The sequence below is a fragment of the Capsicum annuum genome, chromosome 7 (genome assembly GCF_002878395.1).
Source record: "Capsicum annuum cultivar UCD-10X-F1 chromosome 7, UCD10Xv1.1, whole genome shotgun sequence".
NCBI lineage: Eukaryota > Viridiplantae > Streptophyta > Magnoliopsida > Solanales > Solanaceae > Capsicum > Capsicum annuum.
Genome location: NC_061117.1, coordinates 158,316,116 through 158,326,043, shown reverse-complemented (window position 1 = coordinate 158,326,043; position 9,928 = coordinate 158,316,116). Strand labels below are relative to the sequence as shown.

At 36.1% G+C, this 9,928-nt stretch overlaps 1 long non-coding RNA gene across 1 annotated transcript; it reads right to left on the bottom strand.

Moving 5' to 3' along the window:
• Window positions 1-8,394: 8,394 nt before the first annotated feature.
• LOC124885639 lies at window positions 8,395-9,482 on the bottom strand. The gene is made up of 2 exons (XR_007042976.1): window positions 9,100-9,482; window positions 8,395-8,888 (listed from the first exon to the last, which is right to left on the bottom strand). It is a non-coding gene; the product is annotated as an uncharacterized LOC124885639 (long non-coding RNA).
• Window positions 9,483-9,928: the final 446 nt, after the last annotated feature.

The following is a 9,928-nucleotide window of genomic DNA, read 5'->3' as shown; positions in this document are numbered from 1 at the left end:
CCTGGAAAATGGGATTTTACTTTATGTACAGGACCCTCCTGAAAAATGGGAATTTACTTTCTGTTCAGGACCCTCCTGAAAAATGGGATTTTACTTTATGTTCAGGATCCTCCTGAAAAATGGAATCTACTTTCTGTTCAGGACCCTCTTGAAAAATGGGATTTTACTTTATGTTCAGGACCCTTCTGAAAAATGGGATTTTACTTTATGTTCAGGACCCTCCTGAAAAATAGAATTTTACTTTCTGCTTAGGACCCTCCTGAAAAATGGGAATTTACTTTCAATTCAGGACCCTCCTGAAAAATGGGACTTTACTTTTTGTTCAGGACCCTCCTGGAAAATGGGACAACGCTTTCAAAAATGAAATACTATTTTACTATAATTTTTGTTTGGGATAATTTTTGTTCTAGTTTTAATTTTGGGTTTCAGGAGCCCGCCTGAAGAACAGGGTGATGAAATAGCAAGTCAGGAGCCCGCCTGAAGAACAGGGTGATGAAATAACAAGTCAGGAGCCCGCCTGGAGAACAGAGTGAAGAAATGAAAGTCAAGCAGCAAGGTGATGGAATAGCAAGTCAGGAGCCCGCCTGGAGAATAGGGTGAAGAAACAAAAAGTCAAACAACAAAGAGAAGCAATTGAAATCCAAGCAACAAGTTGAAAGAAATTGCAAAACAGGAGCCCGCCTGAAGAATAGGGTGATGAAAGTCGAGTCAAGAACCAACAAAAGTTGTATAGATAGAATTTTTGTAATTTCATTTATGTTTCAACTTGTAATTTTCATTTTTGATGTAATAACAGAGTCGCGGACCGGAACCTCGACGGAACCTCACTCGACTCTCCAACTCGGTATAGTCCATCTCCGTCCAATCCTTGGAGATACTTGTCACTTGATTCTTTCATAACTTGGGTAGGAAGGATGTTTTAAGTCAAGACCCGGTTGTCCTTCTTCCTTCTATTTCTTTCTTTGAATAATGGTCGGGTCAAAATTTGGTCTCGCTGTCTACTTCTTTGCCTGAAAACACTTCGTGTTTACATTCAAAGGGGGGTATGATGTAGACACCTAATTCCGTCCCTCCCGAAGACCCAAGTTACACATTTTTATCCCTGTTTTACCACGTGCCTTCACTTGTATGATTATATCCCATAAAAATACAAAAATAACAAACCCACTAACAAACCTAATCCCCAAATATTCTTTTGTAACAAAATTAACCACCCCTCCTATCAATTTTGGACAACACATCACTACCCCATGCCCCATACCCTACCCCACCTACCCTACCCCAATACCCACCTCACAATATATACACACATACTCTCACAAACAAGAAAGGGGATGAATAGTAACAAAGAAAAAAAATTAGCTCTTTCTCTCTCTAGACTCTACTCTCTCTCTCTCCAAAATCCAAAAATGGAAAGCTCCGTTTGCCGCCCTCTCTCGCCGTCACCGGCGAGACCCCCCTTCTTCTTCTCTTTCTACGATGCCACACCGCTCCTCCGTCACCGCCTAGATCTGCCACCGCCGTCACCAACAAAACCCCCATCACCGTCGGAGAAGAAATAAAAACCAGCTGCTGCTCCGCCGCCAGCAGTCGCTACTTCGGCTGCGGCGCATCGACCACTGGCTCCAGCCGCAGCTCACCCATCCGGTGAAACAGCTTCAGCTCCGGTCACCACCAGAGAAACAGGCACTGCCGCCGTTCTCGCCGTCACCGGAGCTCACCAGAGCTCGATCTGCGTTGGGTTTTAGGTTCTGTTTGTTTGTTGGGGGGTTTTGGTTTCATCTGTTTCATGGTTCGTCGTCGATATTGGATTTCGAGTTATCGTTATCAAATCGCATCGTCGTTATTGTTTGGGTTTCGTATAACAAAGTTTGTCTCACTGGTTTTGAAGTTTTCCTATTAGCTTTTCCCTATACTGAGTTGGATTCATCGCGATCGAGGTTCTCCAATCGAGTATTTTGGTCTTCGAATTTCTTTATTATCGTCAACGATCAATTTCATCAAGGTCCATTTCTTCTAACTGAATCTTTAATTTATTTGGATTTTTTTGTGATGTTGTGGGTGTAGATGATTTATTTGTTGCGTGTTTGGTATGTTCGAATATGTGTTATGTGTTGGTTGATGTTGGTTTCGGACTTTGAAAAGTGAATTGATAAATCGAAGCATGTGTTAATCATGTTGGTTGAAATAAATTTGGGGACGGAAATTGAAAATTGATAAAAGTAAATATTATGATATTTTTGATACATTGTTGATGTTGAATGCGGTATGTTGTCGAGCGGGTAGGCAAACAGTAAGCTCGGGTAGGCAAGTTTAGGATTGGTGTAATGTGGGAATGATTGGAATATTTGTTGAATGTTTTGTTTATCGTATTTGGAAAGTGTATTTATTTAATCGGGGAATGCCCCGAGGTAATTTGTATTTACTCACCGGGGAATGCCCCAAAGAATTTTGTACGCTAAGGATGCTCGTGATGAAGGCCCGCGGCATTGGGTAAGGCATGGAAGCTTAGTCTAGATTTAGTTTAGATTAGGATTTATATTTTCATAGTTTCCTATTTTTGGACTGTATAATGGGACTGGACTTTACATTTTTGGATTGTTTCATTTTGTTTATTGTTTGATTATTTTGCGCGCTTTTTGTGTGTTTTATACATTTCATAATTCCAAAATAGTTGATACACTCTACCAAGCGACCGTGGTCGAACCACGGGATCCACGGGTGCCTAACAGTTTCCCCCCGGTCAACAGAATTCCTTAGCCGGAATCTCTGCTCGCAAACCAGTTTAAGAGTCAAATGGTTTCGGAAAGGATTTACAAAGGTGATTTGGCACACCGGATTATGCCAAGTGACGACTCTGAATAAAAAATGCAAATAATCCTTTTCCGAAATAAATTTTCATTTCTGTCACTTAAATAATAAAGCCCTTTCGAACTTTAAAATATACGTTTTTTGGAGTACGTAAAAAAGGGGTGTGACACATGTTAATGATACGAAGGTGAGTTATCTGGAAAAATTGAAACCTAAATAAGTATTGAATAATAATGTTAGGGTTCCTCATAAGCCAGTTGTTATGTTACAAGGAGAACCTAGTATTACTTGGAAATCATCGGAGGTTCAACACTTGATTTTACAAGAAAATTTATAATATGCTATAGTAGGTAAATTTTCATACAGGAAACAAGATGTTAGTGAGCTTCGAAAATTCATCCCAGGTCAATGTGGTATAAAAGGTGATTGTAATATTAGAGTATTGGATGCCCGACATATTCTAATCCGTTTGAAAATACTTGAAGATTATGTGACTCTTCTATCAACATCTGCATATTATATCAAGGCTAGGGATAAATACTTGCAGATGAGGACATTGAAATAGGATTCCTGGTTTGAACCTAATATAGAAACATCAATTGGAGTAGCTTGGATTTCAATGATGGATTTACCTCCAAATTTCTTTGCAAAAGAGGCTATATTTTCTATAGCTTCAGCTGTAGAAAAATCATTAACAGTAGACATGGCAAAAAAAAAAATACCAAGCTATGACAAGGTAAAAGTGGAGGTGGACTTGATAGCTAAACTTCCACAAAGAGTGAGAATTAATGAAGAAAATAATGTGACAGATGCAATCAAATCGAAATGGGTAGCAATTTAGTATTATTACATGCGTAAATATTATAAAGAGTGTTGCTTGCAAGGGAATGATGAACTTAGTTGTTGGAATGTTCATCCTGAATTATATAAAGATACACGAGGAGAGGAATTACCAAAAGACGCTTAAAGTAATAAAGAAGGAACAACTAACAAAGGAGATAAGACAAAACAAGGAAGTGATATAAGCAGGGTCAGAATGAATAATAAGCAATAATGGCTTATAAGAAAGAATAAATACAAAAAATATAAATATGATCATATTATGGGGGAAATTAATGAAAAACATCAGAAGAAGTCAAGGTTACTAATTCATTTGAAGCTTTACAACATAAAGACGAGGAAGAAGAGGTTTAAAGTCAACAACAAAAGAAGGAAATGCATAAAGATAAGGAGAATAAACAAAGCACCAAAGAATGGGTGAACAATACCTTTGGTAGAGAACAAGAAGCACAAATTGTTCAAGAGGACAACCAAAATAAGTCTACACAAGTCGAGAACAAAAGTATTGGAAAACAAAGTCAGCAAAATAAGAAAGATCAAGTAGAAGGAGAGCATAAATAGGAATCAATGAAATTAGCATTGGTAAAGTATACTAATGGTAATGATACAGTAAAGGTTCTAGAAGATATATTACCATTGGCAATTCAGACAGATCAACAGTTGGAATTTGCAAACAAGAAAAAAGAACCAATGGATGGTGAATATTTGGATGAAAATATTGAAAGAGTGGCTATTGAAGGAGGTTTATCTCCTAAACAAATTGATACAATCAAAGCATCACATGGGAAAATAAAGAAAAAGCCTAAAAATGCAGGTGTTATTACAATGCTGACATGAAGTCAATCCAAACATAAATCAGGATAAAGGCTTTGCTATGGAATATAAGATCAGTTAATACAAAGAAAACTCTTTCAAGGTTAATCACAATGCATAGAAGGCGCCATTTTTATTTCATTTGTCTCATGGAACCTTTTCAGGATGCTAGTAATATAGAGGAGTACAGATCTAGATTGGGAATACAATATGCAGTGTGCAATTCTTCTGGGAAAATTTGGACATTTTGTGATGGAGTTGTCTAGTGTAATGTTCTAAGAGATCAAGAGCAGCAGGTTACAATGAAGTTTTTTAATCAAGATAAAGGAATTGGAGTGATAGTAACATTAGTCTATGCTAAGTTTACTACTCAAGAGAGAATGGTAATGTGGGAATCTCTTGCGGATATGGCTCAGACAATGAATGAACCATGGATGGTAGGTGGAGATTTCAATGTTGGTACAAGCAATGAAGAAAAACTTGAAGGCTTACTTGTTACACTAACAGATACAACTACTTTAATCACTTTATAAGTCTGTATAATCTAGAAGATCTGGAATTCAAAGGCAATAAGTTTACATGGTGGGATGGGAGAGTGGATGAGGATTTCATATTTGAGAGACTGGATAGAGTGTTATGGAATAACAGGTTGCAAAGCCTACTTCAGGTATTGAAAGTAGAACATTTGGTTAGGAGTGGATCAGATCATGTTCCTTTATTATTGCAGTTTTCCAACCCTCAGGAAAAAATCATAAAATCTTTTAGGTTTTTAAACTTTTGGCTGAAGAAAGATACTTGTTTGGAGGTGATTAAGCAGAACTAGAATACTGACATACAATGCAATCCATTTATTATGTTTTATCACAAGTTGAAGAGGACTAAAAAAGAATTGAAACATTAGAGCAGAGAGAAATTTAGTAACATCTTTCAGGAAATTGCAACTCTTGAAGATGTTATTAAGGTGATGGAGGTCCAGTTTGAATAGAATTCATCTGGAGAGAATAGATCCAAATTATTTAAAGCTCAGGCAAAATTAAATATGCAGCTTAAAATGGAGGAGGATTTTTAGAAACAAAAATCAGGGTTTGACTAGTTTAAGAATGGGGAAAGGAACACTAAATTTTTTCATACTATAGTAAGGGGAAAAAGAAATAGATTAAAGGTCAGCAGAATTCCAAATAGAGAAGGTGAATAGATGTAAAATTAGACAGATATTTCAGAGGTTATAATCAGATTCTTTTAGAAATAGTTTACTAAAGGGAAGTGGTGTGAGGATTTCTTTATTCTAGAAGGAATTCCACAGCTAATTGATTCAAAACAGAATAAGGAGCTGATTAAATATCCAACAATCACAAAGTGAGAGAAGCAGTTATGGGACTGAACAGACATAATACTGGGGGGCAGATGGTATGACAGAAGTATTTTATCAAGATTCTTAAAAAATAATTAGGAATGACATTTATGAGATGGTGAATGCCTTCTTTGGTGGATATGAATTGCCCAAGTTTATTACTCATACAAATCTGGTGATGTTGCCAAAAAAATTGGTCCTTAACACATTTCTGACTTTTGGCCAATTTCTCTTAGTAATTTTGTCAACAAGATTTTTTCAACAATAATCCATGACAGGATTAAAAAGTTATTACCAAGGATTATCTCAAAAGAATAGGTAGGATTTGTGCAAGGAAGAAGTATAACTGAGAATATTTTGCTGGTGCAGGAGATTGTGACAGAAATAAGGAAAAGAGGTAAGCCTCCTAACATGATTTTGAAGTTGGATATGATAAAAACATATGATAGGGTAGAATGGTTATTTTTGACAAAAGTTATAAAGAAGGTGGGTTTTGGTGAAGTAATTATAGATTTGGTGTATAGATTATTGAGTAATAACTAGTATTCAATACTCTTGAATGGTCAACCTAAAGGTTTTTTTAAATCACCAAGAGGGTTGAAACAAGGAGATCCATTGTCCCTAACTCTTTTTATTATTGTTGCTGATGTAATGTCCAGGTCACTAAAGAAGTTATTGTTGAATAAAGAGTTTAAAACATTTGAGATGCCTAGGGGAAGTCCTAAATTAAATCATCTAGCCTTTGCTGATGATATGATTATTCTATGCAAGGCTAAGTTTAATACTCTGAATTTATTAACAACAACTTTAGAGAAGTATGAAAAAGCATCTGGACAGAGGATTAATAAAGATAAGAGTGTTATGTACTTGCATAAAAATGTGTCTTATGGTGTGGTGACTATGGCAGAACTGCTAACAGGTATTCTAAGGAATGATTTTCCTTTTACTTACCTTGGGTGTCCTATATTTCATATGAGAAAGAAGAAAGACTACTATCAGGGCTTAATGAGCAGAATTAGTAGAAAATTGCATAGTTGAAAAGGCAAAATACTCTCATATGGTGGAAGGGCTATTCTGATTAAACATATACTTTAGAGCATACCAGTTCATTGTCTGTCAGTGATGAATCCTCCTATGAGTGTTCTTAATAATATGCATAAGATGCTAGCTTAATTTTTTTGCAGTAACTACATAGGGAGCAAGAGTAGACATTAGGTAAGATGGTAGGATATTTGTGTACCAGAAGATGAGGGTGGTTTGGGATTTAGAATGCTGAAAGATGTTTCTATGACTGTTCTACAAGCTGTGATGGACTTTCAGAACCAAGAAGTCCATCTGGACTGAGTATATGCATAACAAGTACTGCAAGAAAGAACATCCTACCATGATCATATGAAAGAAAGGAGTTGGTGGTTCACAAGTAAGGAAGAAAATAGTGTAGGCTAGGGATATGACAGAACTCCAAATATTATAGAAAATCAGGAATGATAATTCTAATATTTGGTGGGATAACTGGATAACTCTTGGTAGTCTGTATCATATCACAGAGATAGATCAAGGATAGAATGACAGATATCAAAAGATAAGCAGCTTGGTAAGGCAAGGAAGATGGAATGCTAATTTGTTGACTCAATTTCTACCAGAGGAAATTGTTAATCATGTCATGGCTAATATAAAAGTACCTGAGGAGAATATGGAACAGGATAAACCTATTTGGATGCTTGAATCTAATGGGAAATTTACTGTGAAGTCTGCATGGGTGTATATTAGACAAAAGAATGAAAAAATTTAGATTTTTAAGGAGATGTGGATAAGAGGCTTACCTTTTAAATTTTCATTTTAATGTGGAGAATACGGAGAGAAAAAATATCAGTAGAGGAGGTTGTTAGAAGATGAGGGGTGGATGGACCTACTAAATGCTGGTGTTGTACTACTCATGCTCAAGAAACCATATCACATGTGTTTCTTAGAGCTCCTTTAGCTAACATGATTTGGTCCTACTTTTCTTATTGTGCAGGTATAAATGTTCATTGCTTAAATTTCAAAGAGATAGTCCTAGCATGGTGGAATGCAGATGTTAGATTCAGAGATAAAAGTTATTATCTTGCAGTTCCTAGCATTATTATTTGGGAGCTTTGAAAAAGAAGGAACAAGGAGAAGCATGAAGGGAAACAGATATCTGAGTTCAGTGTTCAGTAAAATATCATCAGAAATATTAGGTTATTGCTTTAAATAAGGAGACCATACCAAGAGTTTCCTACTACATAGCTAGAAATATTGACATAGTTGGCAAGACACAAAACTAGAATGAAAGTCATAAGGTGAATTGGGAATTTCCTCAATAGGGATGGGTTAAATACAATACGGATGAAGCTTCTAAAGAAAATCCGAGGGCAAGTTTATATGTTTTTTGTGTGAGGGATCAGGTAGGAGATTTTTTGAATGCAAAAGGAGCAGCCATAGAGGATACTACTAATCTATATGCAATGGCAGAAACTATTCTACAAGCAGCTATGCATGATATTAAGCACACATAGGTAAAACAATCATACAGATTGATTCATTAAGCATGCTGAAGATTTTAAACGATTAATGGCATTGTCCATGGAGCATAGAATATAAAGTGATACAAACATGGAGGTTATTACAGCTCACAACAGTCCAGTACCAGCACATATTGAGGGAAGGGAGCAAATTATCTGTCTACTTTGCTAATTATGCATTTGAGGTAGGTGAATTCATATTCAAATATTTCAAACAGATTCAAACAGCTGGCAAGAGGATCATTAATAGTGATGAAACAAAAATACCATACTTAAGATTGTCACCACAGAAGAGCTGCACGGCTGATTAGGTTACGGATTAACATAAACATAAGGATATTTACAAGCCATGCAAGGCCACAAAAATAGTGTTGGTATTAAATCACTTAGCCTAGTCTACAGCAGCTTACATAAGGCAATCTCTGTAAAACAAAAAGGGCTATACGACATGATACTGCATAACTTGGACAATAGTTACTCTCCAAATACTAGTGGGTCCAAACATCTCATTATCTTCATCCCATCTGCACCTATAAAGATAAAGGAAGTTAGCACAGGCAAGAGAAGAGGAATTTTAGCTCAAAGAATTAAATGTTGTATACTTGGTGTAGGTTACCAAATCCAGGTTAATAGACCCTTCAATGGAGCTCAAAAAGACGACTCATGTTCTATCCACAGAAGATGAAAATGAAATGAAGAGGAAGCAAAATGAACAGATCAAAGGGATAAGATATTACTTACCTCTGGAAGTTGATGAGGATACACTGATGCAGCTATCAGGACATGGTGTTAATCACCCAGAGCCGAAGAAGGATGAACTGGACTCTGAAGATAGTCAGCGGTGACATCAAAGAGCAGATAAAAAGGGAGGGAAACAGATAGATGGTTTAGGAAACCCTATATTTCAGATATATGTAATAAATTCAATTGGGTTAGGCCAGGTCAATTTTTATGTTTATTTTTATTTCAGGTTTTATATGGTTTGGGCCAACCCAATTTATAAAGGCTATGCATTTGTTTAATTTTTAATAAGAAAATCTGAAAATTAAATTAAAAAAAGAGCAATCCAATATTGTAGCTTCCACGAGCAATTATTTTTCCATTGATCATATCCACCATATCTTGGAATCCATTTCGAATATTACGGGGCTAATCCTATTATCCTTGCACTATTGAAGACCAAAATTTGTTGCGTGAATTTCATCCATGTTACTTGAGCAGTAAAGTAAATCATGTTTTATTATCCTTGCACAAACAGCCCGCATTTGTGTTCAACTTGAAAGTTATTGGACGAGGCGTTAGACAACATATTGATAAGGAGATTATCTTGGCCTTATAATCATCAATCAATTTACAAAGACGTTTTGGCTGCAACCAGTCGGGAAATAATCAAAATCCTTCCTTAAAAAACAATCTTGAGGTTGAGGAGAATATAAGAATAATTCTTACTTGTGGCTCAAGTTTACTTGTGATTCAAGTAATCCACAATTAAAGAATTGATCTCCTTCATACAGCGGTCAATTGATGAACATATCGGATTAAGTCTTAACCTCTATAAATTGATCCTCCC